The following is a 23961-nucleotide window of genomic DNA, read 5'->3' as shown; positions in this document are numbered from 1 at the left end:
ATTTGAAGGGATAAGTAGCAGCCTAGAGCGCTCTGCTCATGTCTATTTGAGATGGAAGCATACATGAGTGTCCTGATGTGTAATCAGCCTGCTGAACCATGTTGTGTAATGTATGAGACAGTCAGCTCCAAGGAAAACAGAGGTGGGTAAACTACTACAGTGCACGTATAGGGCATGCACAGGGCTGGTTGGATTTGTGCGTTTATAGGTTTTGTGAGTGTGTGTGTGTGTGCTTGTGTGTGGGTGTGTGTGTGTGTGTGAGAGAGAGAGGGAGAGGGAGAGAGAGAGAGAGAATCTGGAAACAGGATTCGAGAGTCAGCAAGAAATACTGATTTACACTGGATTAAAAAAAAAAACAAGAGCAGACTTAATATCTGGCCAACATTCATCTCATGACAACAGAGCTGACCTTCCCTGTTAGTGCTACCCGACCCTCCAGCACACACAGGCATTCAAAGCAGTCCAACAACAAGCACGTTTCCTCCTGCCGTCAGCTGAGCTCAGCAGGATTATCAGAACTCGGCTCAACATTTGGCATTCGGCACCGCATGAGATGAATTATGTGTAGTGACACTTCAACACTCCGCTGATGACTTTGTGCATTTCATTACAGTTTGACAGGGTATTAATTCTGGGGCAGTAGCTCACTTCAACGCTGTGTGGCAGATTAGGTGTTTGATCCTGAAGTCAGTGTTCATTGGTCTGGATTAGCTAAAAGGAAAGGCTTCATTCACAGACAAATGACACACACACACACAGCAACTATTTATCTGAGTCTAATACATCAATATGACAGCAAATCAGCATTTAATTAAAGAGGAAACAAAACCTCCAGTAAGACTTATCAGGCTGCTGCATTTCTGTTGAAGTCTAACAAGCTGGACAGCATGAGGAGGGAATAAACTGCCTTATGCTGGGTATACAACGATCCAAACAAATACTAGGTAAAATGTAAACAACCACGGACAGCCAGCTGCTCTCAGGCTGTTTTAATCAGACCTACTCTAACAAAACACACACGACTCTCAGCTGAATCAGGATAATAACAACGGAGCAAGGCTCTGTGCGCAGCAGGGGAACCCAAACAGCCCCAGCTGAGTTATGGTTACCGAAACGCAAACTGCAGACTGGTTCAATTTCACCTGATACAGCGGAAAAACTGCAGATTTAATGTATTTTCTGAGGTCTCCATAATAGGATATCCCCCCAGTTTGGTGACTTACTACATCAAGAACACACACATCTGTCCGCACATTGCGTAATACCAGTCGGGGTCCTCCTGTCCTCATTGTTTTCACAGACACTGTCTAACTTTGAGCAGCCTACCTCAGACATGTTCACGTTTGACTCTGGTCCATTCAAGAGAAAGCTTAACCGCGTCACGGGAAAATGCCAAATGAGTGGTGGGCTTAAAAATGACCACCAGTTCTATTCCCGGGCGCTTGTCTGAGCGCTGAACCCCTCTCACAGCTACACACCGATGCCGACACCTCGGAGCGCGGGGAGGGGAGGAGTTTCAGACACCTACCAGCTTGACATGCCCAACACTCTTTTCTTCTGTCATCTTGAAAGTAGCCCGAAACGAAACACAGGAGGAGGGGGTGGGAAGAACCGAGTCAGGATACTGTGGAGGAGGACTCCTCTCCTTGTCTGGTTTCCACAAGGCGCAGCGCAGCGCAGCGCAACGCGAAACCCAACCAGGCTGCTGCGTTCAGTCAGTGGGGCTGCACCGCTCCGCTGGCAACAGCTCCCAGGCAAGCGAAATACTCAACTTTGGAAAAAACGAGAGACGGAACGAGAGGGAGAGAGCGAGAGAGAGGGAGAGAGAGAGAGGAGGGAGGCAGACAATCACAGGAAAGCGGCTCCTCCTACTCATACAATACAAAAAGCAAAAGCCAGCAGAGAAAAGCTTCAGTGCGTAAAACTGAACCGCGCAGGACACCAACTGTAACGCGCCGCTATACTGTGTGCGCGGCCTGCTTCAGCAGCCAGACTGCACGTCACACACTTTCACTCAATTTATTGGCTAATCACTCTGAGGTTAATGTAGGTGAAAACAAGTAGGCCCATTGACTCTATGGAGCTAAAGTTAAGTTGTTACTGTGGCAACCAGCGCCGTGTACTGCCCAGTGTAACAGGAGTCAAGCATTGAGGTTTAATTCATCTTTACAGAGGCAGTTACAGCAGTTTTCCAGTCTACATGACCAATGAATTAATGGGCACAATCACTCTTCATTTTCTCATGCTGGGAAAAAAATATGATGCAACTCTGTGTAATAAAAGTAGGCTTCTGATTTTAAATGTCCCACATTATTATCAATAAGCTAAACAGGGAGGCAGAAACATGATCATGTGGAAGAAAGGCCAACAGGCAGCAATTACAATATTCATAGATTTAAACTTGAGCAAAAGTGGTTTATAATGGTCATATCGCACTTTAATTTCCTGGATTAATTACATGATTCTGTCTGTGTGTGTGCTAAGCATAGCCAGTTACTATATGACACAGTTTGCCTGTTATATTCGTATCATGTCATGAAAGAGACGGGTCTGACAAATTATATGCGAGTCCCCTTCTTTCTGAAGAGCTCTGTGTGTGTGCTGTGCGCCTGCAGCAGGTGTGTGCGCTGCTGCTTTTGTGTGTGTCTGCAGAGGTGAAGAGGTTCTGCAGATTTTTCCAACAGACTGCTCCAGCATGATGTCACTGCTGCTCTCTGCCCGCCATGTTCGGCACCTATGTGACCCCATTTCTTCCATGTGCAAGTGTGGCCACGTGCTCCGAGGGGCTGCACCATAATAACAGATATGTTGGGAAAAAAATAGTAAGACTAAAGCTAAACTAAATGATGATATTCAGTGATCATAAATGACTTCTGCCTCCTGCAGACTTTAGAAAGGTGTGTTTGACACTTTAATGAACTGCCACATTGTTGTTTTTTAGTTTAAAAGCCAAGTTCAAAGGATGCTTTGAAGGCTTATTCCTGACTGTTGCCATGATGTTTCTCATCTCATTACTGGGCAAACATTTTCTCCCTCTGCTATCAAAGGCAGCAGCCGAAACTCCAATATACAAACCTTTACCGAAGTCACTTTGTGGATAGTTTGAAGAGTACTACAGGTTTTGTTCATTAGGATAAAGGTCATGTAGTCAGGTTTATGAAATACATGCACGTCACAGGAGTAACACAGTAGGGAGGCTGCTGAGGGTAAACAAACGCAGACAAGGTGTGGCCCTGACAAACAGGTGTGTTGTCTGAATGTGAACAAGAGGCACCACAAAGTGCCTTTTAAGCTTTCTGTTCGTCTATACAGTATACAAACACAGATGTCCGGCTGTCTTTTTTGTCTTAATAACAATTTGTGGTCAATACCAGTCTGCTGATGTGCTCTGCACTATGAGGAAGAGCCTGTCTGTCATCTGTTGCTCTGCTTGGCTTGTTTTCCCACAGAGATAATGGAAAGTTGCAGTGGAGTTACCAGCACATTTTCACTTACAGGAATTGCAAATTTAAAAAGCAAGTTTTAACAGTATCAGCTCAGTAACTGTGTGATCTGTTAGTCCTATATTACTCATGCTTTCAGTGCCACTAATTCAATTAGAGATCATTGTTTTTTTGTACTATTGTACTATTGTTATGATGAGATTATGATTCCTCTGCATGTGAATTCATTAAAAGAGCACTCTTCATTGTGGTCAGAGAAGCTACAAGTGAGTATTATTTTAATTCCCAGAGGGGGTACTTTAGACTTTAATAGGTCTTTTACCCTTTGAGCCAGAAAGAATGGTTGGCTGATTGACTGCACAGACTAAGCCTGGATTCAGCCCCGGGCATCCATCAGTGGCGTCTTCAATCACTGACCACGTGGACATTTGAGTTCTGCGTGATTGGCAGCTGTCTGCTCCTGCGGCAGCTTCAGCGCTCGGCACTCTAAATGAACTCAGCAATTTGTGGGTTGGACAGTACTAATGTATGTTTACTCAGAGTGTGTGCAAAGCAGGCCTATTCTCCTGTGCGTGCACTGGTTAGCGGATTGCTATTGACATTTTGTTACAGACTCATTTGTTTTTGTTTTGTTTTTGCTGCTAAGACTCAGTTGGTAGCATACTGTACTCCCGTGTGATTAAAGCAACTATATTAGCAAACATACAACTGATAAAAATGCATTACAGTCTTAGGATTTCACTGATGTGATGTGAAGCCCTTGAGCTTCCTTTGTTGTGCCTGCTTGACACTTCATGGTACATACTAATTCACCCATTTAAGCCTACGCAGCCTTGTTAACTCTAAAGTGGAAGATTTTTAGATAAATGATGGTTGTCATCATGTGGAGTACTGGTAGTGCGCATTCTTAGAAATTATTGCTACAAATACACACACACATAATGGAAGGTGAAATCTGTAATCGGGCAGCAGTGGCTCAGTGGTATAGTAGGGTTGTCCAATAACCAGAAGGTTGGTGGTTCAATCCCAACTTCTCCCTAGTCACTGTTGTGTGTCCTTGGGCAAGGCATAGCCTCCAGTGTACTCACTGGTGTATGGTGCTCTTTGCTGGGCTGCCTTAAGCAATTTCCCCATTGTGGGACTAATAAATTTAATGTCGCTGCTGCTGGTGAGTCATTAACAAGTGTACAGGGTGTAGTTTTTTAGGATTAAGAATTTGTAGCATATCAAAGAACAATAAATACAAGAAAAACTCTCATATATACATACCTATACCTACACCTAGCGTATGCAATCAATTAGTGAATTTATAATAAACCATATCCATAAGTTTAAAGTGTGACCACTTTAAGGTGGTCTTGGGTGCCATTCGCTCATATTTGGATTAACCAGGAGTTAGGTAGACCACAGCACAGGGCTTCAAAAAACACTCTTCAGAAAACAGTTTGTTGACGACTGTCAATGGTTTTATCCTCCACCCATGAGCTGGCAAAGCATTTGTGTTCCATATTGTCTGAGCACATTGGCTATAGTAAGTGTAGAACAACATGTACACCTTTGGGCCTCATCTGCATCCCAGAAGTTGTAGCTTCCCCTATAGCTACTGTCCATACATACATTATTCTTATGAGCACTGTCCACTTGTTGGCTCTTTATTCCCTTATGTAGGAAGCTATTAATATTTCCCATCCTCTGCTGTGAGTCGTATCATAGCGTAGAGTTGCCTATATATCATTTTTGCATAGATGTTTTTCATTCAATACCTGAAATGATTCTCGAATAAATATTTACTCAATACTGAATCACTATAGGCAAGGATATAGTCATTTAATGTCAGCCAGGAGTAAAACTGCCTGATGTTATCATTGTACATGTACAGTACGCTTCATTTTTATGTTTTTTAATAAAGACAGTTCTCTCAGACATGATGAAAAGACAACAGGCCAGTGACAGAATGAGGACAGGCAGGAGGAGTGATGCTGCTGTGGACAGTAAACACACAGGCTGCTGGAGACTTAGCCCCTCTATTGTGATATCGTGGCCCAGGCATGGAGCACATTACATATCAAATCACCATCTTAACAATGCCTGTGTGAGTGTGTGTGTGTGTGTCTGCGCGCACACACAAACTCTCTGCACGCCGTCCCGTGCACGCTTGCATGACAAATCACCATCACCACCGAACAGTGTGTGTCCAGAGGAAATGCATCAGCTCCTCTCTTTCCTCTCCCAACCCACAGCTCATCAGGGACTTATTGTACAGGGCCGGTCCGTCTGGGCACTGCAGCAACATGAAGTGATCAGGAAAAACCCTCGCTCAGAAAAAAAACCCTTTGTTCCTCTTAGGACAAAGAAGTCTTTAGTGCAGAAACCCCACGAGAGTGATGTGGTGTTACCAGTATTCAGTGTACGCATTTCTTTGTATTGTGTTGTGCTAACGTCTCTTCCACAGCGATCAGTAGCCATTTCAGCTCCAATTTGACTTTATTGTAATGATTGATTTTTTACAATTCCACATGGATAACGTCGTACGGTGGAAATCTTCAGTCTTTGCTCCTTTGTGTAGCAACAAATAAGTCAGTGATCTAGCACTACTATGACAGCAACAGCTGTGACTCTGAATAAAGTGCCAAAAAGTGTAACTAAAGCACTGAGCAGTAACCTTTGAGGCTGAGAAATGAAGCCTCTGTGGAAGCGACAAAACTGCAGTTCTTCAAACTCCCACACGAGGCTGTGGTCATTCCACAAGTGAGTCGAACCCCATACAGCTCTGTGATAAAATGCCAGATTCTACAGTATAAACAAAGGCTTACAGCCTGGTACCAAGCACTTTTTGTCTCGCGAGATAATTTACCTGATCATAACATAGCTGCCTGCTTACAATGCCAGCCACCACCTCAACTCCACTTTGTCCTCCACCTGCAACATCACAGAGGGCTCATCCATCTTTATTTAGAGTCAATGAAGACATGCTGCCCTAAAGAATAACTAAATCTGATAAATACAGCTTCCACCACCTGGACTTAGCTGGTCATTGATAGTGAACGGATAAACACCACACCAGTCTACAGGTGTGAAGAGACTAAATGTGAGCTGCCAGTGATTTAAAATAATACTGTATCTGAATAGCAACAGATGTGTGTATATGTGTGTGTGTAAATGTGTCAGTATGCAGAGAGAAACCCCAGACTTTCTTATCACTGTCAACATTGCCTTCTTCACCCTCTGGCTCCACTCCACGACAGGCTGGAGCCAAACACATGCTGTTCAGGGACATTTGGAGCAAACGTCGCGGCCTGATTGCTGTGTGTGTGTTACTTTAAAAAAAAAAAAAAATCATATCACATTAATGGAATTTGACCTTTGCAATGTCATCGTAAGCCTGGAATCTATCAATTTGACAGTTTAAGTTTAAATAGCTTTTTATAGAACCTTAACAGCATTTGTCATAATTACAGTGCTTATTTAGCCAGTAAGAAGCCTACACTGTAATTTGTGACAGATAATATGGAACATTTCAGGATTCAGATGCATTTAGGAGCTTTGAGGCACCACAGAGGGATCAACATGCACAAATTATTCATAAGAGGAGCTTCAAACATAAAGTTTATCTGTATCTATCACCTGTTGTGGGCGGAACTAACTGTTCTAAACTTGTTTTTTAAAAATGTATGCTTGCAAAATAGCAATTAAAGATGAAATGAAAACTTAAAACAGAGAAAAAAGCAGATGGACAACATGATCTGTAAAATGAACACTACACAACCGTAGTCTGTGTAAGCCAAACCAAAGCTTTCATATTAACAGCCACGTCTGAAACCTTTAAAGAGAATCTGGAGTCGAAACCAGCTTTAATACTGTGTTTCCATAATGTCACATTCATGTTCTCTGCCTGAGTAGCTGCCTTGCTCGAGAACACGCAGCCAGTTGTCAGCTGTCAGAAACTGTAAGATCAAAGAGCTCCTTTTTTTTCCTCCATCTAATGATGCAACACGTTGTGGAGATGAGTTTTACCATAATGCTGGTGGCCGCGTCACACCAGACTGTATCACTGTGCTTTGTTTCTGCAGGTCTGAAGATGACTTGTTTGTGCGTTCGTTGCTGTTAATATTGAATAATGTGCAGTAACAAAGGCATTCAGTCTCCCACACTGCTGTATTAGCTGCTAATATTATGCACTGTGGCTTGTCATAACCTATGGAGGCATGGTCAAAATGAATCACTCAAACAGTAATAGGAAGCAAAAGACGTGAGTGAAAATAACTCCGCTGTATCTCTAAACAGACAAACAAGACCGAGCCACCATATATTCAGCAAACTGTCTATTAATCTGACATGTTTAGTATGCACACATTTTACTATGCATCTACACTACTTACCCTTCAATCCTTTTTTAGCGACAATTTCTTCCTAAATCTGAAAACTACAGTCTGTGGAGGCTTCACCACAGCTGACACACATCGAAGTCTCATGGGTAAAAGTCTGAAATAATGTTATAGAAACACATTACCATACTCTGAATGTTGTTTTGAGGCAATTTTACCTATTGTGTGTTTTGTGTGTGTGTGTGTGTGTGTGCGTATTCAGAATAATTGTACTTCAGAATTGTGCTTGTTTCTATTTGTCAGCTGTGTACCATGATGTAAAATGAGCATGTCACGTCTCCTGAGTACCAGAGACGTTGTTTAGAATGAGACATTTGGAACTGGCTCACTCACTTTATCTCGGTTCCACTGGATCAATAGAGTCCTCCTGCTAAGCACTTATAATTTAATTTCCCCTATGGCACAGACCTTTTCGCTTCCTCTGGAAGGTTGGCGGCTAAAACCCTCTGTACATCGCATTAGCTGTAATCTCAATAACATTTTGCTCCAGATAGCTGCACTGTGTAAAGATTGAGTGGTTTACTTAGACCAGGAGGTGATATGAAGGAAGGCTACACTGAGGGCATTTGTGATGGCTGATGACTGACAGACTGACACAGCGATCAGTCTCTGTATGTAGATCAGACACTGCAATATAGAAACCTCACTGGCTTGAATCAGATACTACTACTGATTACTGCCTGACAAAGCATGTTTATCCATGCCACCACTGCAGCAAACAGCAGGCAACTGAAGTGGGAAAGAGCCTGAGAGGACAACTGGAGACATAAAAAGCAAAAACACAGAGGAGGGATGTGGAGAAATATGGGTCAGACAGAGAAAGACAGGGAAAGCTCAGTGTAAATCAGAATGTGTAAACATGTACCGGCCTAATCTCATTATCCCTCATCCTCCTGGGCCTGTGATCAGATGCTTGATTAAAAAGCAGGAGATGAAAGAAGAGAGGTAGAGGACAGAGATGGAGGTAGGAGGGAAGTAAAGGGGATATGGTATAGGATGTATGAAGCAGATTTCATATCTTGTAGAGAAGAAATAAAGAGAGATGGAGCAGACAACAGCAAGGGCTCTTCAGTGAATTGTTTGCTATGGAGGCTGAGAGGAATTCATTAACATAAGAGAGACAGCAGCATGAGAAAGTAGCAGCATAGTAAAATACAGAGAGCTTGTATTACATCGTGTGGCCTGTAAGGATAATATATTTAAATCACACATTCATACAGCATGTGATGCTCTTGAAAGTGGAGTACATGCTCCACATTTACAGAGAATAGGCTTCTTTAACTAAAAGTTTAAGAGCAAAAGGATTCTAACAGACACATGTGAAGTGAATTTAGTCTGTAAATTTAATGTAAAAATTAGTATCAGTATGAAAGTATGAATAGTAAAGTAGTACTAGTGGTAAAAATGATTTGTGCATTTTTACACCACAGGAATGAGCAACTGAAAAGCCCACAATCTATCCCTGCATTCATTATTCATGCCTGATTGCACGCCCTCCTCACTTTCTTTATATTGCGTAATTCTTGGTTCAGCAGCAAATGACCTCATGACTTTTTAAACAGATTTCGGGCAACTCTAGGTTAGAGACATTTTTTTTATTCTTGACATGCAGATTATGAATATACAATCACAGTGTAACACTGTGTGTGCATAAGACATCATAAGGATTCCACATGTGCGTGTGCTTCTTCTTCAGGCTCTTTACATTGAGTAAATTCAACTTATTATATTATAGATCTCATAATAAACTGCTGAAACTAAATCTCTTACCGAGGAACTGAACAGATATTCACCAAAGACAAATAATCATATTTCATATTGAATGGAAAATCTGTTGTAATAAATGACTGCTTTTTATGAGCCCCACAAACTTCTCCACCTCTTTCCTCCTCATACTGGCACAGACAACTCCACCTGAATTTAAATAAACCTCTCAGTCCTCCTTTACTTTGACTCACAACTGAGCTATTTTGTGAATGAAATGACACAGTTGCCAATGAAACAATTACTAGCTGATTACTCCAGGACCCTTGCAATGTATCACCTCTTTATTCTTTCTATACAGACATAACCTTCTTCAAATTAAAGATGAGACCAGCAAGTTAAAATACTGTTCATTATTAAATTTCACTGCTGATGGCTGTATCAGAGATAAAAGTGTTCAGTAGGATGTATTATGTCAGTTCTTTTATGTCCATTCTTTTTTTTTTTCATTTCTTTTCTCTTACAGCAGAGAAAAAGCTGTTGTCCCATTGTGGACTTTTGAAACTGCAACACAGACATTATTCTGCAGCAGAAAAATGCCTTGATATATATATATATATATAAATGAGTAGAAAATTGACAAAAATTCAATTAAGTGGTCACTGAAAATGGGCCAATAATGCAGTGGCTTTTCACACTTGAAATACTTCCTTATACTGTTAAAGCAGAGACCATGAAATAGCCTTTAAAGGTGTTGTCAAAACACAGACTCTGGCCTGCTCTAAAAACTGCAAACAGCGTGTTAAAAGTGCTGTTAGAGTACGTGTTGCCACAATCGGATGACAGCTTGACTCATCCTGCTGGTCTGCCCTTGCTTAGCACCTCCTTCACCTTCTCTCTCTTTGAAACGCTGACATCTTGCTCAATTATTCTCCACTATCTGTCCATTAATACACACACGCGCACACACACACACTTTAGCCTTGTGCTTCTTCCCTGCTGAACCTCTGATCCATTATAGTGTTCACACCTTATCGTCTAACTCCTCCCCAAGTCCCCCAGCGCTCTTTCCTCTTCTTAACCCCCCACTCAGATGAACAGCAGAGCTCTTCATCAAACACATGTCAGGCATCTGTCACAGTCCAGGCCAGTACTGGTGTGATTGATTTTTGGCCCACCTGCACCTTCTATACTGACCAACCGTTGTTTTACTGCCTGCTCTGCCTCCCCTTAGTATCTACTGTCATTGCTGCACCCGGAGACTAAATCTCCCAGCTCCAGCCTACAGTGCATTATCTGGCTTGTCTTCAGATAAGATTTATGTAGGCAGAGCATAGGGCCTCTATGTATCCTACAATCACACAGGAGATTGACCTCGAGGTTGATTATTTTGAGTGAACAAATCATTTGCATTCTGACAGCAATGTCTCCTTTACACTTTAACTTTTCAATTATTTCCAGGCGATGAGTTTTCTGACAGAAGTTAATAAAGGCCTGTTTGGTGCTTTGTTTGGATTTGCGTTGGCATCGGCTTGTAAAACAGTTTGCCTCACACAGCAAAATCTGTCTTCAGCAAAATATAATGGTAACATTGACAAGACATATTTCCTGTGTGGAAAGCCAGTATCTTTAGAGACTTGGTGCAATCAATGTATTGATTAGTAGGAAATAAAGAGAGTTAGAGTTTGTCCCAAGACAAGATGCTATATAACAAGTGTGTCTCTGTGTGGAAAGATGGCAAGTGAGGTGGTTTTCTTGCTTGACAATATGACAAAAACTTTTATATGGCAAAAGAAGACAACACATAATGGAATGTTGATGCAAATTGAAACAGATTTTAGATACTTTAAAACTGGGTTGTTTTTAGATTATGTCCTATGATAAGCAAAGCATGATGCAGCACATCTGTGTGTCAAGTTAATAGCACATAGAGTTTTGTGTAGTTTTGTGCATTAGCAGAAAATATTTTCTGTTATGTGTGTTAAATAAACATATGAGGACAGGACACTATATTAGTCAGCGAGTTTGAATAAGACATAGAGATAAAGTTTGGTGGATGTTGTTTTGGAAACAAGGTGTTATTTCTTCAACTGTGTCTTCAAGATGTCAGATGATGAAAAACATGTCGGGAACACTTGCAAAAACTCCCTCATGTCCCGTGGTGATGTCTGGCCTTGGTAAGGATATACAAGGGGGGTTTTAAACTGGAGTTAGAGTGAACGCAGGGGCACATCACTACCTTGGCTGCACTCAAGTTTCTGTGATCATATACAAAGTTAATGCACAACTTTCACATCTGGAGTAGAGGGCAAATCTTAAGATGTCCCCGTTCTCTGTTGTGGTTTGTCTCGGGTAACCTTCTCTTCACTTCTTTTCTTTCTTTCCTTCCTAAATTCCTCTCCTTCCCTTGCCCTCTTTCTTTCCATCTGCCTGGCAGGGACAACTGAGTGCCCATGGAGCGCAGGGATGCAGCAGAAGGCACCTTTGAAAGAGAGCTCTGGCTGCAAACCTTTCATCTTAGTGCTATACCTGGCCAAGGCAGGCTGCAGGGTACCTCGGCTGTCAGAAGGCATACACCAGAGGAGGAGAGGAGGAATGAGACAAGAGGAGAGGAAGAGGGATGAAATGCAGACGGGGGGGAAAGGAAACTTGCCTCTCTAGTATTAATAATCTATTTATGCTTTTGCCAGGCCCAAAAAAAGTAAATGAAGATGATTGAGCAACAGACATCAGAGGAAAAAGCGGGAAAGCAGAGAAGGGGGGAAGCAAAAGTGGAGCAGGATGATGAGAGACAGATGACTCTTGTGGCTTACAGAAGAGTGCTACTTTACAGACAACCAGCTAATACAAGTACCTGGATATCGTTTAAAATGTCACTGCACATTACAAAGCAGTCAAAACTACTGAATATAATATAATATAAAACTATAGGGGGTAGTTTCTTTATTTGGATGCAGGTGAGATAATCATCGAGTGATAAATAAAAACTACTGCAGGTAATACACTGACAATCAATCAGCATCCTTTTTGCCCCTGATTGGTTAGTGTGCACAGAGAAAATGTAGACTGGAGAGTTACACACACCCTACACTGGATTATTAAGTGTCATGTCACCATTATGACAGGCTCCTCAGTTAACCGTGTAATTTTTTTGAAGTTGAAAGGCCTGCAAACACTGTGCTTGAGTGCACTGCAATGATCGCAGTTCATTCAAATCCTTTACACTCAGTACTGCATGAAACATCACAACTTCGGCAGCGTTTCTGTCTACATTATCTCAGCATGCCACTGCTTGGCCTCTTGCATCTGCTACGGAGTATGCCTCCATGACAAGCAAAGACTGAGCACTTGGAGAGTGTGTTGCCACGACAGGAGGCAGGCAGGGAGAAGGGGGAGTTGGTGTGTGTGTCTGAGTGTGTATAAAATCTGACACAACAGAAAACAGACTGCATGTTTCGTTTGGTAAAGCGCAAAATAACTCAAAAGCCTCCCATTGACAGCTGCTTTCTATAGCCGTGAAGGACTGTGGGTTTGACAAATGGATTCTCTCATAGAAGTCTACCTGGTTCTGCATGAGAAAATCAGGCAGGAATGCTGCGGGGCCGGTCTGTCCTTAGTCCTAAATGCCACGTCTGGCATTCTGGCACAGACGAGGACCATTACTGAGTCAGAACGTGTGGTTAACTGACAAAATGTTGTTTACTTCAGACAAAGCCGGCCCTCTCAATTGTCAGTATCACACAGGAGAAAATGGAAATTTGTCTTTTAAGTCAGCAGGTATTTAAAGTGAGATCCGTTTTTGAGAGGCCATCATTAAAAGCAAACAAAGCTTGCTAACAGGCAAAAGTCATGCTTCAAATCTGCCTCTGTTCAAAGGACAGACAGTGGAACAATGGGAAGTGAACCCAGAATGAATGTTTGTAGTCCTCCACTAAACCACTAAGTGTCCATGGAGCATTACTTAACCACCGAATCATCATGTCTGATGGAACAACAAATCAAAACATATTCACCTCCTTGCATCACCACACTAAGCTACAGATCTTCATACTGTACAATAATACGTTATTATTATGACCTTCTTTGGATAGGTTTAGGCCACAAAACTACTTGTGATATGAAGATGAAATTGCAATGGGAATAAAGAGCTCTTCTATGATACATATTTCTAGGTTTAAGAAAACCAACATGTACAAAATAACTTTTCTAAAAATCAATTTTAAGTTGGTCCTTTCCACCAACTGCAGATTTCACAAGAGCATTGCACTTGAACTATACATAATAGAGTCAACATCTGTTTGCCTGTCATAAGAATGGACTGGTCTTCAAAGGGTACAGGAGCTGGAAAGGCCCTGGAATTCAGCTCCCAGTCCAACAAGTGCATTATGGTTCCACTTGGTGGTGGGACTGAGATGGCTGTTTGGCTGCCAAGCTGGGAGGCAAGGTGGCAGCTTATCAAAGCACACCATTTAAGACATGAATGAGCATACCCTCTGAAAACACATGCAGTTTTATAAACAGTAATTTAGGTCTGTGTGGCTCTCAGCAGTTGTAACATCATAATGTTATCAACAGTCTACAGTCTCTTTCTAGAGAAGGGGGCATGGGCACTAATTAATAACAGGTACTGGTCTACAGTCTCGCAGCATTCGGCTAGGACTGTAGAAAGATGCTGACAGTGATGTGAGCTGCAGAATGAGAATCATAAGGAAAGATCTTGGAGAGTGGAGTTAAAAATAGAGCATGAAGTGGAGGAGGATTTGGGGGGGTGGGGGGTGGGGAGGGGAGGGGCGTGTACCTGTGGGCTTGGAGGCAGCCTAGTTAGCAATGAGCAACACCACAGTGGACGTCTGGAAGTGGAGAGAGACAGAGCAGGAGACCAAGAGAGGTCATGAGAGGCGGGGAGGGATAGTGACATGAAAGAAAAGGGATGAGGTGAATATCAGACGACAGACAATGAGCAAGAAAGGGAGAGGAGGGGGGAGGAGGGGGAGGTAATGAGAAAACAAGTCAGATTAGCGTGAAAGCCCATGTTTGGCTGAAAAACAGACAATAATTTCACAGTAGGCTGCAAATGGAAGTAATGACTACCAATAGTCCGAGACAGATGCACGCGTCGTGCGCACACACAGACACACACTGGGTGTTATATTATAGGTGCTCGTTTGGGGGGAATTCCATAAATAATCCTTCCAGCAGCTACGCTTTCATAGAGACAATATAGCCATATGGTGCAATACATTATGTCATGGCACGCTGCCTGCTATATAAAAAACAGTCACTCATAAATACAGGAGCCCTCCCACTTTCTGCTCTGCCCTGAATTATAGCTTAAGATGAAAGAATGTTTCTGAAATATGCACGGTCACAGCCAGTCACTTCCAGGTCTTTACATTCTTGTAGAATGAAATCATCCTCATGTTCGTTCAACCACTGTTCCCTCTGTGTGTGTGTGTTTGTGTACTTATTATTATTCCCTATATTTACATTTGAGATGTGGTTATTCACACAGCTGTAAAATCAAAACTAGGATACCAATGCAACTGATATATTGATTTTGATGTTGACACAACAATGGCTGAGATTATCTTCCCAGTTAGAAATACAAGATGGCTTCTTCACATGTCAACTACTAATTTTAAATATTGTACTAGGAATAACAACTATAACAGCAATTCACATGAAAAACTGCTGAAATCAAGTCAACAGGAGGATTCAACAGAACACGTTCCACCACAGGAAATCATTGCATTGTTTGTACTTCAAGGCCAGCCAGGTGCTGCGTTATGTTTGTGTCAGGGTGAAATAATCAAAACAAAACACAACACATGGCCCATCATTTTGGTTCCTAATAAGCTATTGTTCCCAGCTGATTCAGGAGGGATTCCTGTGAGTCATCTGCGGGCCGACAGAGAGGAGGGCTTGGCAAGACAACACAGTGCTGAGCAGCTGTAAACACCTCCAGATTCCAAAGCCTAATACCCGCATATGGCGGTTTGGTAAGGATCTCATGGAATGTTGAAGATCTTGTGGTTTTAATACAGGTTTGTTACATGAAGATGATTGTGATAATAAAAATGAGCGGTGATTTACTAATGATCATCATTATTTCATGACTCATCATGATTAAGAATTTATTCTGATTTTTGAAGCATTCTTTGTGACGCAAACCTTTATACAAACTATTCTAACAACAAGCAAGACTCTGGTTTATTTGGTGCAGACTGAATAATGAATTATGGTTATAAATCACTCTGAAAAGTGTTCATTAATTTTCCACACAGCTCATTACTTAGCAAACAACTTAACACGAGGTGCGCTAACATACCCACGGTTAAACAAAGAAAAGCGGGCTGCCTGCTGCCAGTCATTCCTCCTTCTGCTGCCCACCATCGCTTCTTCATTATGTGCATTAATTTGATTAATTTACTGCGATTGACCTTTTTGTTGTTTGTCTATTAAGAGATAAAATGGAAGAAAATAGGCCTGTCAATATACAGCAAAGTGGTAAAACAAGTTACCCTCTTCCATGAGGGCAAAGTAGTCACCTCAAATACAAATAAATAAAAGAAATTAATCAATACAAAGAGCTATTCATATTCTCTGAGGCTAGAAAGGTAACAGAGCTTTATTTTAGGAAGCTTCATGTAAGCATATTGTTATAATTTAATATGCTTATTAGGTTATAATTTAGTACGAAGCCGCATTTTGTTCTGCTTTGGGATTCTGATACAAACTTCCTGTATCCATTTAAAACAGTGCATATCTAAGAATACACACATAAGTAACATAACATAGAATCCTCAAAGCATTCATGTATGCAGCAAATATAAAGAGATTTATTATTTATTGAAAAGAAACTTATTTCCTTCATGTAATTATCTAATCCAAAGTACATTTCACATAAGCAACAGTAACCATCAGCTGTTGCTTGCGTGTGAGTTCATGTCTAATATCTAACTGTAAATGTGAGATTAGTGTTTATACGAGCACACATTAACCATCTGCTGCAGCGACATAATGACAGCTGAGGACGGTCTGTTTGAGCTGTCATATCAATTAGTAGCTATAAACAGAAACTGTGAGGACTGAGTGCTGCACCACAGATCCTAAGCCGTACACAGATGACATGGATTACACATACTATTTTTAAAACATACTGTCAGATTAGTTGGTGAATAAAGTAGTAGGCTTGGAGTTTAGGACTCACCAATAACACCTTAATTACATTATGTCGCTGATGGAAAACCCATAGAGGAATCTACCCGAGGTCAGCTGACATGTTTTTAAGGATTAAGCATGCAAGAAAGCAAGAAATACCCTGAATCTCTAGACACATTATGTGGCTTGTAATGTACTTTTAGTGCTTCTGTATCATGTAACATTATATTGAGGGAATACATTTTAACAAAACACCAAGGTTCCAATACATGGGGCCTATTAGTGAGATATATACCTATAAACATGTCCACACACCCACCACTGATAAAAGTAACAAGTTCACATCCATTCCTTAGGAGCTCTAGTTGATGTGGAAACCAAATGAAACAGATGTAAAGAGGTTGACAAGCAGAGGAGCTGCACACATCACACGTCTTCCACAGCAGAACTCTTCCCAGGTTAAATGGAATAGTTTCCTGACAGTATAAAAAATTATTTATTCAAAAAACTCCCTATACCTACACAATCTATATGGTAATTTATACCATCACAGTCAGAGGGATTCATTACTGATTAATGACATCCATCCGTAAGTGGCATCGCAGCAAGCAAAGCAATTCGGTCCAGCTGTTCCCCTTCCCCGCTACGTCTTCCATCTTCTCCTGATGGGTGATCCCAAAGTATTTCCCAAGCCAGATGAGACAGATAATTCCTCCACTGTGTGTTCAGGGTCTACCCAGAGGTCTCGTTCTAGTTGGATATGCCAGGAAAGCCTCTAAGGGGAACCCAGGAGGCATCTTTATCAGATGGTGAAAGCACCTCAACTGACCTTTTACAGTGTAAGGAAGCAGCACCCCCTCCAGATAGAGTACTCCATCTCAAATAAAAAAACAAAACACAACACCCCCATCTGTCTGGAGAATGCTACTCTATGTGGTACTGGCTGGGATAAATTACCTGCAATTTTCAAATTAAAGTGTGAAAAATAAATTAAAAGTATCTATTGAAGTATACATCCAGGTAGGTCTGCCACCACAGAAAGCTCATAGACTTGTCTTAGCCTAGCATGGCTACATGAGAGCTGACAAACTGAGATTATATAATATCTCTGTCAGATCATCATGTTGCGGCAGACCTAAAAACAACAATAACAATGGTCCATTCTTGGTGAAAGAAATCCACATTTTTATCCTAATATAGCTGTGTACTGCCAAATGAGGTAACAAAAGAGTGGCAGCACCTACCATAGGACTTATTGATGAAGTTATTAAGACTGTTTTTGAGCCTGTAGTGGCTCAAAAACAGGTGGCACCAAGGAGAACAGAGGTAAAAACATGTCCCTCTAGCATGATGGTAAAACAGGTTTGTCATAACAGCGGAGCTTATTCTCTCACTCACCTGTAACTTTCTTCCACCTTTCTCTTCACTCTTGCTGGAATTGTCAGATGATGTTAACAACAATGTTGGTATCCTCCCACCAGTTTCCACCTGCAGGAGTCAGAAAAGAAGGATAATTATTAGAACTCCAAAAAATATGAGAAAAGAAAAAGAAATAAAATAATTCAGAAACTGTCCAAAACTGACAGCCACAGTGATTTAGCTTTGATCTGAAGTGCTGTCGTGTCAGACTGAATGATTGAGGGGATGAAGGAGTCGTGTGTCTAAAAGCTCAGATGCAATATGAATGTAATTACTGAACCAATAAGAGAACTTGACTCTTTTTTTTACCCTGTTTTCCATCATTTGGACACAGGTTTCTTCAACTTTAACTACAGTCTGACTGCAGCTGAAGCACAGCTTCAAAATAAATTGATGTCAAAAACTGAATGTTTTTTCCACTTTCTAAAGCTTTGGAGGATTTTATTTTTTTAGGCAGCAACAAACCTTTGATGTGAGTTAAAAAAAAGACCTGGCCAAAAAACAAGCCTGACAGGTCAAGTCAGGTTTATTTGTCAAGTTTTAATGGGCTAGGCATGGGTAGACTGTGCTCAATCTGCAGACTACAAATCCAAGCCTGCAGAGAAGTCATGCATTTTTTTTGATTTATAGCATTGTGTGATATTACTTTTTAGCTTAATCACAAATAATCAGCTGACCACTCACTCCCCCCACAGTCCTCTACCACAGCACTAGCAGGAGGAATTGGAGAATTGCACCTTGACATTAGCTGTCCTTGACTTCGCCTGCAACCACTCTTCCGCAGCTGGGGGTGGCTTCTTACTTTCTGGTCACAAACCCACTTAACATTTGACAAATACCATTAAATATTCCAGCGACACCCGATCTATCTTGATCAAATTAAAATGGCTCCTTTTTCTGGGCCATCACAAATCAGCTATTAATATGCCAAAAGAGAGTATCAGGCACGGATAAATGTCAGTGGTGCAATGTACACAGGCTAATGAGTTTTGAACACTGCTGACACACTTTGGCTCAAATAAAACAGAGAAGACAAGAGTGATGACTAGTTCACTATATTCAATTATCCTGCTCGAGCAGAGCCTACTGCTGATGCTTACAGGGGCATCTCCTGTTTTTTTTTTTTTAAATACAGACAGTAAATGAAGTGCCAAGGCTCTGATGGGACAGAACAGACCAAAACCTGGTGACAGAGTCAGTATTGATGTAGATAAGCACTTTATATGTATAATAATTTTCTCTGGGCCACAGTCAACTTGGTCGGCATGAAGTTGGAGTTACAGAAGTCAAAAGCAAACCAATGTGCTGCATCTGTGTTTTGGGTGGTACTGTATCAAAAGCCAGAGGAGGTTTAGGAAGAAGTTCTTGTTAAACTTTTTAAGTCTTCAGTTGACTATTGTATGATAATGGACACCGAGAAGGCTTAACACGCACACAGAGAGCTCTCACACACACCCTTTTGCCATGTTTCCTAGCATGACCTCATTCACAACAGGATATAAATGTACGTCAACCATCAGCCTTTCTCCCAGCAGGAGGCCAGCAGTAAAAGGTCTTTTTTTAAACGCTACTATAAACTCTCTGCGTGTGTGCAATACTTTAAATAGAAATGGACAACACTTTAGGTTTAGGGAGTTTAGATTAATTCAGAAAAGCCAGTTTCATTTACATGTATTACCTGATTATCCCGACTGTTTTGCCATCCATTTGTTTCCTATACTTGGATTACAAACTGTCACAATCTGCAGATTCTATCCTATTCAGCTCTCTTGACATGATTAAGACTAACGTGATACTCAGTTTAATTACCAAGAATACAGAGAGACAAAGACGAAGAAAAGCAAAGCTTTCCCTCTTGTCTCAAACTGCTCTACAACCCATGCCATGGTGATGATGTATTTCTGTGGACCAACAGGGAGTGAACATCAGCCTGGATCCTTCAACTGTAAAGCCAATGGGACGTTCCCACAGCTATAGAAAATAAGCTCTGTAACAAACAATTCAGCAGGGCCAAAATAAATATTTTTATAGTTTTTGCAGCATAACTACAGTCACCAGAAGCTGATGTGGCAGTTAGTGACATTAAGCAATTGAATTTATTTGTTATTAATAACATTTCTTACACCGTCTTTCTTAAAAGGTGGGTATATATTATAAAAACAGGTTGAGTTCCTGTTCAACCACAGACAAAAACCTACCAACAGGCTGGTGCAGGCCCGTGACACAGAGCCTTACATGTTTATGAGAGAACCATTCTTGATGGTCAGTGTCTCATCTCATTTGACATGTGCACTAAATCTAGCTCTGTGAAGGACAGATGCAGTTGTTTAATAATCCTGTGGTCGTGCACCTATGTCTAAACCAGCCTCTTCTGTCATGGCTTTCTCTCTATTGCCGGGTCCTTCTGTAGAATGCTCAATAAGGGTGGAACCTCTCACCTTAATGACTGTCGACTTGTTTCCTCAGTAGAATGCACTTTTAATTATCAGCTTCATGGCTCTCTGTACAGGGTCTGTACTCAGAGGACAGGTCTTGCCTTTTAACTAAGAACCCCTGACGTTACAGGGTTGCTCAAAGTCAATAAGACCGTCAAATTCTGTTAGCATTGCTAAATTTATCACCCGCATCTACACGTCCACACAGCAAAACTACTTGAGCCCTTTTTATGGCAAATCATCTTTAGCCTGCTACACTAATAGCCTCATACACCGCTTATAATTTGCAATGACAGCCTTGGTCCAAATTTGTGGAAAACTATTCCCAGTTTAACACTTTTTTTATGCTAATAAAAGACCCATTGCTGTATTTGTTATTCTGTCTTAGAGCACTGTGACCTTGAGCAGTCAGCTGGGAGAGCAGCTTTAATGCTAAATTGGCTCCAAAAATTATGAATCTTTGCAGCAACAGTCTGTGAGTGAGCACAGATCACAGGCTCTGTCGGAATATACACAATACTTTCTGAAAGCACCTCTGTCCTACTGCATGTCTTTTAAAAGTGAGATTTTAATACAGATGACCGATCTTATCAGAATCTGCCAGTCATGTGCAGAGGAGCTCAATGGAACAGAAGCATAACCAGGCTGCACAAACACAGCGATGTGTTTACCTCACTGCAGAATTCTGTGCATATTTTGTCGATTTCTGTGGTTAACCCACCACAACACACGGAATAATGGCTGTCAACCAGGCAGCTGTTTCTCCGTGTCTGCTGAAGCTCCCAGCGGGGTGTCATTACTGAAGAGTACATTTCCATTCATCAGCCTGTGAATGAAGCATCGGTTCATAGACGTGCTAGTCGAAATTCAACTAGGATATTGCTTAATGGACATAAATGCTTTGCTTAAATATCATCATAAACAAGTATTAATTCATCTTCAACAGTGGTAAAAATGCATTTCTGTTCTGGGAAACAGTAGGAAACATAACAGGAGGCCTTCAGCCTGTCCAGGCATGGACTCTTTCCTCCATTTCACCATTTATTGTGAAAGATGCAATGGGCCATGTCACACTCCGTACAAGCGCTATTATGTTACAAGTCACGTCTCTGACTCCAGAATGCGGGCTATTATTGTTCAGTATGAACAAGCAAAGATGAAAAAAAATGCATCATAATGATAAGGTTCTTCTTAATGGCATTTTTAGTTCAACCCTCTAAAGATGATGATCACTGTACGGGCATTGTATAACATATTTCTGTTACAAGAACGTGGCTCCAACTTCTGATTAAGCAATAAGAGTCTCATCTGCATCTCATCTGAGATTATTGCATTATTGTAAACAGCATACGTCACTGTTTTTTTCTGTGCAACATGTGTGTACCTGATAAAAAAAAGATCTCAATGATCTCAACATTATAAATATAATCACCACATCAGCCAAACCAGCAAATATTCAGGTTTGACACTTAGAAGTCATTTTTTAAAAATATTAATTCCATGTAAATCTAGTGTAGTGTTTGAAATGATTTATTGTTGATTTCCTAAGCATGAGGGCGAGCGGCTTTGCTGAACAGTATCTCATCACAGATGAAAGCATAGCCTGAATGCAACATACTAACACTGGCTCAGTTCTACTACATTATTAATAAGCTTCTCATTTGTAAAGACCAGCTAAAAGCCTTTTTTTGATGTGCAAACCAGACTTTGTGCAGTAAAATAAATGACTTTTTTTAAAATCTGGCTCTAATCTCCAACAGGAGGACAAAGACCTAAAAAAAAAAAGAAAAAAGAAAAAAGAAAGGAGGGAAAAACCAGACAGCCTTCAACAACAGAAACTCAGAAACCGTGATAGTTATCTACAGGAATGGACTGCTATCTGTGGTAAGAGAGATGTGGAAAACAGACAATAGAAGAAACCAATTTAAACGGCATGTACAAGTCCACATCTAAGGCATCACCAGGAGGAGGCTGCTGAGTGGGAGTCATTTCATTCCTTTCTCTCTGCGTTCTTCCCGCAGTGCTTCCTGCAGCTCCAGTTTTATGCTCTGTTCTTGCTCTACTGTCTTCCTCTGCGCCATCTAAATATTTTATATGTAGACTGATGTTGTTTTAGGCACATGTCCCGCTCTTTGATCAGGAAGACTGTCATTGATTTGTTACTGGAGCAGAGTAAGGCTTTGACTGTTTCATTACAGAGGAAGAGCCGATGAAGACGGGCTCACTGACGGAAGACAGATCAGTAAATAATGCATCATTGGCTTGTCTTCAGCTGTTGTATCAATCATTAAAGCGTCGGCACAGTGAAGTCCTGCTGCTGTGTGCTGTCGCAAGCAGTAAAGTGAATGTTGTTCCAATTTGTAAGTGTATATGTCCGTGTCTTTTTCAATCCTCTGACTGATATACAGTATTGTTGTTGCAGCACTGGGCCAAAACCGCTGCCGCACCATTCTGCACATCTAAGAAAGAAAAAATGTTCTAAAAATGGACTCTGAAATCTGTGAGTGAGAGGAAATGTTGCTGCTGTCATAATCCTTTGGGTAATCGTTTACATTTGATCACCATGCATGAATATGAATGCTGTTCTCCGTGTCCTTGAAAAATCCCACAACTTACACTTAGTTTCTGGGTTAGAGGGGCTGATTTCCCCGTTCACACTAAATGACTCATTCAACCTTCAGCAGGAACTGTGAAGCAGAGTTACAAGTAACACATGCCGACTAAAAAACACAAAGGGGAGACGGTGCGATATGAACGCCAAACAATGCAAAGTAGAAGATCACATAGCTGCACAGTGCTGACTAATTCAGGATAGTGTGGACACATAGGGAGAAAAGAGATGTTAAGGTGCACAGAAAGAGTGAATCTCAAAAGGATAGATATCAGAAAAATGTTTCATCTACTGCTCTCAGTAAAATATGCATTCCTGATGCTGCTGTACTGAAAACTTCTTGAGCACTGTTTCAACATAGATTCAACAGAAGCTTCAATGCGAGTATCTGCTGAGGGGGGAAAAGAAACTACAGGCTCAGCTGAAGTGTCAGGACTGAGGTGCACAGGAACTCTTTCCTTTAGGACACGCTGCAGTCAAGACTGATACTAAAATGACCGACAATGACTTCACACATACACATATCGGTTCGTAATGTGGGAATTTACACTATGATATGACTGAAACCAGAAATGTGAGACTCAAAAGTCACAACAGTACCTAGTTCCCATGAGTCAAACCAAGGACAAAAAGCCCCAAGCGTATCTGTCACAATGCAAACTGCTACCCACCCAGCCGCATTTTTGATGTATAAGCTTCTAAAGAGCCGAGCATGAAACGGGCCCTTTGTGCAGAGCAAAGTTCTACAGAGAACAGTGTGGCATAATATCTGCTGGGTATCCCCTTGAGTCATGGGATGTCAC

General features: G+C 41.3%; 1 protein-coding gene across 4 annotated transcripts in view; it reads right to left on the bottom strand.

The window, feature by feature from the left end:
- mid2 (midline 2) overlaps positions 1-23961 on the bottom strand; it is a 121119-nt gene that overhangs the window by 80091 nt on the left and 17067 nt on the right. For 2 of the 4 annotated variants that reach the window (XM_028416355.1, XM_028416358.1), the window contains exon 1: positions 1529-1919. The gene's annotated coding sequence lies outside the window, so the exon portion shown is untranslated. Of the gene's footprint in view, positions 1-1326; positions 1497-1528; positions 1920-18091; positions 18182-23961 lie in introns of those variants that run through there. The other 2 variants (XM_028416357.1, XM_028416356.1) reach the window with 2 other exon arrangements.

Source organism: Parambassis ranga, chromosome 10, assembly GCF_900634625.1.
Source record: "Parambassis ranga chromosome 10, fParRan2.1, whole genome shotgun sequence".
In the NCBI taxonomy this organism is placed as follows: Eukaryota; Metazoa; Chordata; class Actinopteri; family Ambassidae; genus Parambassis; species Parambassis ranga.
Note: the sequence above shows the minus strand (reverse complement) of the source record. Positions and strands in the feature narration are given on the sequence as shown.